The sequence below is a fragment of the Zeugodacus cucurbitae genome, chromosome 6, assembly GCF_028554725.1.
Source record: "Zeugodacus cucurbitae isolate PBARC_wt_2022May chromosome 6, idZeuCucr1.2, whole genome shotgun sequence".
In the NCBI taxonomy this organism is placed as follows: domain Eukaryota; kingdom Metazoa; phylum Arthropoda; class Insecta; order Diptera; family Tephritidae; genus Zeugodacus; species Zeugodacus cucurbitae.
The window spans coordinates 58,818,447-58,828,288 of NC_071671.1; the positions used below are offsets into that span (position 1 = coordinate 58,818,447).

Here is a 9,842-nt window from a genome sequence, read left to right on the forward strand (position 1 = left end):
CCTATACATATGTATATATGTCTATTTAATTCTGCATGTGACGGCGCATTGGCCATTTCGTGGCAGCAACAGCCGCGCCAACAGAACACCAACAAACCAGCAAACAAGCAGCAGCAACAACAACCGTCTACTCAGCGAATTGGGTTGACATGCCGCAATGACAAACTGTCGCAATTGCAATTCGCAAATCGCAATTTGTAATTTGCATTCGCTGCTCGTTCGTTTCGCTCGTCTGTACGTTTGGTCGGTGCTCCGTTTGCTTGTGTGTGTGTGTGTGTTTGCGCTCGCATTCCGCACATTGCGGCGACAATGCGACTCCCGCAGCTGTTAAGCGGCAATAACACAACACACAACAACGATTATTGTAAAATGTAAAATGAAACTAACAGCAAAGAGCAAATAAAATACAGAAATAGAAAAATTGCAAAAAGTGCAAAATCAAACAACAACAATAAGAATACAAGTAGCATGCGGTATGGGCGTACATCCATATTTAAATGGGAGTATATATGTACATAGATACATATGTATTAGACTCTGTATGCTTACATATTTAAATTTATTATCTCTAATATTCCACACAACATACTTGCATTACATTTTATTCGCATTGCATATTTTTGCAACACTTCCTGACACATATAACTGTCACTCATGTCTAGAACACTAGATTAATTTCAATCACGACTGAATGGACATAGTTCGAATAATTGTCCAGAATAAATAACCAATAATCGCTGATTATCGATATTCATAAAGTTATCGAAGATCTTGATAACTGAAATATCGATTATTTTTAACGTTTTGTTAAAAACTAACGAAATTGTGACTAAAATGTGATGTAAACCAAGATAATTTTATAAAGTTATCGGAGAATTCGATATAAATACCTACTTATGAATATCGATTATTTTTCAATCTTTTGTTAAAAAATAACGTATGATTAGCAAAATGTGGTATATAACTATATAACTCTATAATTTTCGATAACTTTGTTAAACAAGTAAGGAAGGTCTAAGTTCGGGTGTAACCGAACATTTTATACTCTCGCAATTTATTAATTTAATTTTAAAAACAAACAAACAATTTGACCCACATATTCGGCATATTTATGGTATAAAGTCCATTGAAAGTTGGAAACCATAATATTAGGTTAGAAGCACCGAGGTCCTCATGCTCGATATATGGGGCCTTGAAAACCTATGGTCCTATTTTGGCGATTTTTAGAATGGGGCTGCCACACTATTAACATAGTATTTGTGCAAAGTTCTGCACCGATATCTTCACTAGTGCTTACTTTATATATTGTATTGTAAAACGATTCAGATCGTCTTCAAAGTTCTGGTATATAGGAAGCAGGTGTGGTTGTGAAGCGATACATATCGTTGGGATGTAAGGAAACTATTACAAACCAAGTTTCATTGAAATCTGTCAAGTAGTTCCTGAGATATGGTTTTTAACCCATAAGTGGGCGATGCCACGCCCATTTTCCATTTTTTTTTTAATCTGAGTGCAGCTTCCATCTGCCATTTCTTATGTGAAATTTAGGTTTTCTGCCGGTTTTCGTTAGTGAATTAACCCACTTTTAGTAATTTTCAACCTAACCTTTGTATGGGAGGTGTGCGTGGTTATAATCCGATTTCTTTTATTTTTGGATTGTATTAAGAAGTGGCTAAAAAAACGACTGCAGAGAGGTTTATATAGCTCTATTGGTTTCCGAGATATGTACAAAAAAACCTATTTGGGGGCAGGGCCACGCCCACTTCCCCAAAAAAATTACATCCACATATGCCCCTTCATAGTGCGATCCTTCATACCAAATTTTATTTCCATAGCTTTATTTATAGCTTAGTTATGGCACTTTATGTATTTTTGGTTTTCGCCATTTTGTAGGCGTGGCAGTCTCAATATATCGATATTTTATTACCTTGAACAAATGCAGTCTGAAAACAACACTAGCTTATGTATAAAAACTACAGCAAAAAATTACAATTATTATTAGTATTGCTTAATAATCAGAAATTCTACAACATCGATAAACGTAATCAAATAAAGCTGAAGGAAATTATCGATAATATTTAACTGCAACCGTGACCAAATATGAGATAAAATCTAAATTATAATAATGTATAAGGAATCTAATCGAAGTTCAAAAATATCGATAAATACCAATCGATAATATTACATAATTATAAAAATATGAAGACTTCACTGGAAAGCAAGCTATTTGAACAACCAAAGAAAATGGTGACTCCTTAGCTTTAAAATGCACTATACAAATATTAGAAATAAATACATTTTAGGTTCGACACAGGGCACTTAAGTAATATTTCTTGATAAGCGTCGAATGAGCGCACTTTTTACGCAAAATCTTATCGCTTCTAGGAAAATTATATGATGATACTATGGACGGACGGACCATACATGTTTACACACAGAATAAAAATATTATAAACAAAATCTTTAAGTGTGACTTATTATATATGAATATTCGTAGAAAACCCTTTATTGTTGTTGCATTTTATTGAAAGCAAATAAATATTGAGAATGTACTTTGCACACTCATCGCTGATAATGGCTGATAGCAACGATTCATTAAGAAGGAAGCTCAGTTATAAAAAGAAAATATAAATAGCAATTAATGATGATCGATTGTGTGGTGATTTAATTGCATGATTTGGGAATTTAAGGTTTTCCTATTAAAAAATAGTTTCTTGATTATTTTTGAAATGGCTGGAATTGAAAAAAATAGTACTTCTCAGCGGACCCATTAGATTTTATTATTTAAAGAAAAGGTGAACAAAGTGGATTAATTGTCCTTGACGATAATCGATTATATCACAGGGTTGATTTTTGAAGGTTAGTTGCGACTACTCCCTATGCAAGAACTTTTCTAGGAAAATAAGTCTTATGAGAGAGATACTCCTGACTTGAGGTTAATAGATGCTCTGAGTCAATGTTAAACACGCCGTCAAGCAACCTGGAAGCCATGGATCCAATTACAACCCAAAATATAACTAATTCTATTTCGACCAGAAATTTTCTCAACTTTATAGTTCCTTAAAGTAGCTCAGCAATTGTCTGGGACCTAAGTCTTAAATTTATTCACTGAAGTTGAGCTTGGATTCCTGAGAGATTCTTTTATAGTAGAACAACACTGACCGTAACCTGAAAATCTGATCATCTTCTGCAAACTTAGTATCGTTATTAAAACCTTACCGAGACGATAAAGTTCATATCGATAGTACTGTTAGCCGGTAAATCAAACTATCGAGCTTTGAGACTTACGAAGTTCATCAGATGTAGTTTGATTCAGGAACCGTTTGTATTCGATAACGGTAATATAATCTAAAAAACGATAAATTCATAATTGGAATAGTTTCAAACGTCCATATATCATATTTGAAGGCTTCTACTTGGAAACGACAGATCGCTTAAAGGAATCTCTGGAACATAGAGACAAAATTTTTAATAGCTTGACGGTTTCATTAATCGCATATTTTTACTTGAAAGTTTATAAAAGAATTCATCATCGTAACGAGTAGATCAGAAACGAAAAGTCTATATTCGAGAGATCTGAATCTGCCTCCTTCGTGTCCAGTATTGATTGTCTCATGTTACCAATAATTCAAGCTCTCGTCTACATTCTTAGATCATTATCGGCTGCTAACCGGCAAACGAAGTCAGAGACCGCTGAGGACGGCAGAAAGAGGAATCAACAAGTTTTTGCGCAAATTTTCCTGTTTTGGTTTTCCTTTTTTTTTTTTGTGAACAACCGGCTTATGAATTGTTAAAATATTCCCCATAATAATGAAGTGATATCGATAAAAAAAAGTGTACAAAAATATGAATGACGTCTGGAAAACAATGCAGCATTGGAAAAGAAGAGCAACAAGCGAAAGAAAAAAAAATTATAACAGCTTTACATAAAAGCAACAACAAAGGAAGTTAAAAAGCTAAAGCGGAGCAGATAAAAGTAATAAATAATAAAAAAATATAAAAAAATCTCATTGTAATGAACAACAAAAAAATTGAAGCGCTAAAACAACAAAAATAAACAACAACAAGCGGTTATCGACTGTTCGGAGCGCTGATTGCACGACGGCGTGGCGGCTTCCCCCAATGCGAATATGAGCAAACAATAACACACACACGACTGAGCAAACAATGAGCAATACACAACGCCATAAAAAACGGTAACAACAACAAGAGCAACAGTTGGAACCAACAAAAAAGTGGTGTATTAACACGAAAATGTGGCTAAAAGCGAGCGCAGCAACAAGTTAAACGTCATCAACGACGACGGCGCATGCGCAACGATGCGGTGAAGAGCATACAGTAATAACAACAGGGAGATGACGAAAAAACAACGGAAATCTGCGACGACGAAACAGCGTCACAATTAACTGCGAACATTGAACTGGTTGCAATGGAACGGCGGAAGGACAAGCGTAAACGGAGATGATCGCGGAGTTTGGACAGATGGAGGGACGGATGAGTCGACAGATGGACGGTTGTACCAACAGACGGACGAAGTATGGCTTGGTCGGTGTATGGTAGCTCCAAACTGCTGACTTGAATGGCTAACTGGCGACAGAGTTCGGCCACGGAGCACCACAATGAAAGAGGTGGACGCACGCAAGACTGTTAAGCGGGTCGGGCTGCAACGGCAAACCGGTCGGTGTCAACATTTAAAGCGCTGTTCTTATTGTTTTTGGAGGGAGCGACTACCAACGGCCGCGGCATTGCGAAAATGTCTGGATGCCGCTGACGTTGGAGCGCGGACACACGCAAACCGGTTCCGTGAGATAGAGAGAGTGAGAGAGTACGACTAAAGAGAGAGAGGCGGAGAGTGAGTGCAGCATGGAGAAGTAGGTGGAAGGAGACAGAGCAAGTCGCGGCGAGGAGGACCACCAACTGCAATGCCATTCTGCGCTTTTGAGGCCATTTGCGCACGTTTATGGACTTTGCGAATTGCAGTTTTGACGGTGTCTTTTGTGCCCGGCTTTGCGTAGAGCCATTCAACAACGCCAACGATGACCGTATTTCCGTTTCAGTTCAGTGCTGTTGCATGCAGCTTTCGTCATGTGCAAGTATTTCGCATTTCTGTCTCAGCTCAAGAAGTGCATTGCCGTTGGCGACACTCAGTCGGCATTGTTTTTGTACGCGTCAAAGTTCTCGGGCTGGCAAGCAGCGAGTTAATACATGAATGGAGTCAAGTGACAACAACTCAAAAACTGCAACTTTGTGTTTGCCAGACATATGTACATTTACTGTGAAGGGGGGCTTGGCTTTTACACGCATAAAGCAGCGCAGACTCACACTCGTTTTGAAATATTTGTATATGTAAGGAGGTATGTATATGTGTTCGCACAGGTGTACGGTGTGCTTGAGCAACTTGCCGGGCAATTGCGCGAAATCAGCAGGTGGTGGGTCACAATGCTTTGAGTTTGCTCGCACTGAATTTTACGAATTTAGCCAGCGAATATGTATGTGTTTTTTCATGTATGTAGGTATTTAGTATACAGGGACGTTGGAAAGAACAGAGCAACCTCTAATTTTCATCGCAAAATCCTCGTTATAATATAGCTAGAGTGCAAATTAATGAGAGGTCCTACCCGGGGTTTCCTGCGAAGTTCGAAGACTCTATCTTCGACCCAACTGACAGCTAGCCCGGCAATTTTCGAAGTAAAAATCAGGGATCTGACTATATCTGACCTAATAAATGTAGCTTATATCCAGACAGATTGAGAAAGTTACATAGAGGTTCTAGTATTCTCCATATTCTTCAAAACAAAGTTGATATACCGTCTCAGAAGAAATCAGATTTGAGACCGTTGATCTTTCCCAGAACTATGGAAACAACTACAATATGTAATTCTAGACAATCATGGAAGAGAGACGAATGACCTCTCTAGCGAAACCGAAGAGATTTACCTCTTTTGACCCACTACGACGTCCAATAGCGATTGTCGCACTTTTCAAAAATCGCGAAATTATCCAAGAAGAACCACACAGATTTGAATAAAAGAGATCTCATGTTCTCACCTACTGCTGGACTTGACAAGCTCGGAGTCAGTTGGAGAAAGCTTTACCAACCTTCTAGTCAGAACTGGTTATCCGAAAAGTTGACTATGAATCCTCTGCCACATCATTGATTCAAATTAAATCTGATACCAATGGCAAAGCTACCAATGGCATACCATTTTTATTGATATGACCTAATAGAACCTCTTTCATCCAAAAAACTTTTATTTTTTACTTGATCAATCACCGTGCTCCCGAATAAATATTTTTTATATACCAAAAGCATCTAAATATATTATCCAACTCTCCTCGTAAATTTTATACATAACTATTTCCATTCATACGTCTCCACATTGCTCAAGCTCGAATTGCAGCTGCAACCAGATTTTTGTCTCGCTTGTAGGCCGCCGACTTATTTTTTATGTGATATGTCGATCCCACAGCGATATCCTTGAGATACTTGATTGCCACAGGTCTATATATGTACATACTTGAATACCAACTATGCGCTGTGGCAGCTGCAAGAAGGCGTAATGGCCACCGACTGGTGCAACACCAAGCAATTTTGATGGCTGATTTGCATGTCTCGTACATGTTTGTAATTAAGCAGAAAAATTCCGAAAACACCTTATCGAGTTTCGGAAATATACAAACGTACGTATGCAATATAAAAAATAATATTTTCAGTTAAAAATTGGAGTGTTTGTGATTTTGATATTTATGCACATTAAAAGGAAATCTTAGAAATTGAAAAAGTCTCCTGAAAAATTGTCAGAATTGAAAGCTTGATATTTTCATATTGATATGACCTAGATCTTCTATAGCAAAGTGGTCTCTAAATACTTTATCTACTGGCAGTTGCCATCATTGGAGCATCAGGAAAAGAAAAATTTCATGATTCAGGTCGACACTTTCTGACTTTTAATTTCGTAATTTACTATAATTGATTCAACTAATTGCTAGAGAAAAGACCTTGCTTTATAGAAGATTTTTACATCAATGCAGTCCTAAAAGTACCTAACATTTTTGCACAACTTCTCTTTAACTATATATCGGCATGGTTTATACTAATTACTTATTTCTAATATAAATAATAAAAAATATTTCAAGCTGTGCAAAGATTATTATATATTGTAGAGCACAAAATGTTCACGAAATAGCTAGAATTCTGATTATAAATAATAACTATCGAAGAAAGACTATTGAATGCTTTATCCAAAGGTAAAACATGTGTTCGATGGTAGTGTCGAACTAATAACGATCGATCTTGATCCAATATGGAAAAACTTTCGAGCGAATTTCTCCAATGAAAAAATCCTTCAATCAATCTATTAGTCAATCGGTGACGGATTAAAATGCATATCCATATTTTTTATGGCATGGGTCAAATTTAAGCAAATTAAGTGTTTCGATTATCCGATAATCATAATTTAAATGTTCTTTAAGACGGAAATATGTTTCCAAAACATACAAATTAGGTGGAGCAGCTCAGAATTAGGATTATTTAAGTTGTTCGGGGTAAAAATTGTAATCATCAAACATAATTCACTTGAAAAAATAATTAAATAGTAGATTTATTACCTAAGCTTGATTCCAAAATATTTCCCATGATCCCAAAAATTTAAAGTGTAAAAATACCCTAAATGAAAATCGATAGAATTTAAAGATAACCTATTTAATAGAAAAACAAGTAAGGAAAGGCTAAGTTCGGTTGCAAACGAACATTTTATGCTCTCGCAATTTATTGATATAGTTTTATTAAGATAACACATAACTTGATCCATATATTTGGCATAAAGTCCAATAGAATAACGAAAACCATCATATATAGTATATGAGGACTGAGGTAATTCTTGAACCGATTTCTTTCATTTTCACCACCACGGGACAATATATCCCAGACTATAGGCTCCCTTAATTTGGCTAAGATATCTCACATATTAACCGATATATGCGGAGTAAAACCCACAGTATTTTCAAAAAACCTATAATTAGGTACATTTATGAGAGCTAGGGGAAGTTATGACCCGATTTTAACCATTTTTGGTACAAAGACCCACTATTGGAAGAAATAGATTCCCTATGAATTAAATTTAAATATCTGAGAGATTTACCTATATTTTCGGTGAAGAATTACACTTAGGCGATAAGTTCTTCATGTGCGATATCCGGGGCCTTGAAAAGTTATAGTCTGATCTTGAAATTTTTTCCGCAAGTGATGCCACAGCTCAAATACGGTATTTATGTAAAGTTTTATTCCGTTATTTTCATTGGTTCCTAATGTATGTATATGAAAATCAGAAGGAACTCAAATTGAGTTATATGGGAAGTAGACGTGGTTCTGAACCGAGAGTATAATAAATAAATGCTATGATTCTCAGTAAATAAATGCAACGAATTTAAATACTTTTACTTGGAATGCGAATGAAAAGAAAACACCAAAAAGCTGATACCATAAACAATAGCTGATAACTGATGAAACTGTATACTTTGATATTCTGTCTATATGATTCTCATATATACTAAAAAAAAATACATACAATATGAGTTTTACGAGCCGGAATGCCGTAATGACGTAGGTGAAATTAACAAACGGTATACGCATAACGGTTTATTTATTTATAACTCAGTCACTTTTATTTTCTTGCAAAAAATAATTCAATTTGTTTTGCTTATTGCATTTTTTTTTATTAAAATTAAATTTTATTTTTTTTTCATAAAATTTTTCCTATGAATATTCTATTTTAATTATTTAATTTTTTTTTCATTTCATTCCCAATTTTGTTTTACGAATCTTTGCACTTTACTGTTTATTTGCGAGTGCAAATTAATTGAATTGTTATGCAAATATTTCAATGTGGGTTAGGAGTGTGCGAAGTGTGAAGAATTGCATTCGTCCAGTTTTGAAGGTCAATTTTGTTGCTATTTCAAATTTTTTATTGCCATCTATTCTACAGAAATATCGCTTTGCGCCGCTGTTTGTTTGTTTTATAAATGAATTTGAATTAATTGCTAGAATTTTGCCGGCAAATTTATTTGGCCCAATAAATATACAGTAATGGGTGTGTACATTTGCATATACAGTAAGACTTTTGTTAGACTCTTTGGGAATATTTTCAGTGTTCGATTCGTCACTTTTCTGCTCACTAATTTTCACGACGAAGTGAAAGCAACATAAACATCTTTAAAAATTATTATCTAATTGAATTGAAATATAGAAGTTAATTGTCTGTATATTCTATATCTTTTTGTTTATACCAGTTTAATGTATTTATGCCAGTTATTCGTTCAATTCACTTTTTTCTACAATTTTGAAAAAAACAATATAAATAATATTATAAAAAGTTTAGCATAAAGAAATTTTACAAATCAAAAATATTTAAGAAAGATTTCATTTGGAAATAATTTTTAAACAGGGTTGCCATATTTTTTAAATATTTAATTCAACTAATTCGAGAAGATAATCAAATTATTGCTATGCAGATAACAAGAAATAAAATTTAAAATGGCTTACAGGTAAATTATATTTGAAAAGGGTTGCCACCTGATTCACATGTTTACTCAATAAAATTTAAAGATATGGGTATCAAATTAAATATATATGTAGAATTAAAAATCTAATTTTCAAAAATATTCTATGAAGTGTTGCCACCTGTTACAAAATATTTTTTTTCTCAAAATTTTGAATGATTTTTTTTTTTTAAATCAGAAAAAAAGTTGTTTGTTACAAAAACATTTCTAACGCACTGCCAACCACATTTGTTGTTGTTGTAAGCATTTAAAAAATTTCACCACAGACCTTGAGCCGTCAAAAT

The 9,842-nt window shown here is 34.7% G+C and overlaps 2 protein-coding genes across 9 annotated transcripts in view; one reads left to right on the top strand and one right to left on the bottom strand.

Annotated features, from left to right (window-relative positions):
- LOC105218914 (G-protein coupled receptor dmsr-1) overlaps nt 1-9,842 on the bottom strand; it is a 463,512-nt gene that overhangs the window by 355,163 nt on the left and 98,507 nt on the right. The window lies entirely within an intron of this gene.
- The window catches only part of LOC105217474 (pneumococcal serine-rich repeat protein), a 159,170-nt gene that overhangs the window by 77,233 nt on the left and 72,095 nt on the right, over nt 1-9,842 (top strand). The gene's annotated exons all lie outside the window — the stretch shown is intronic.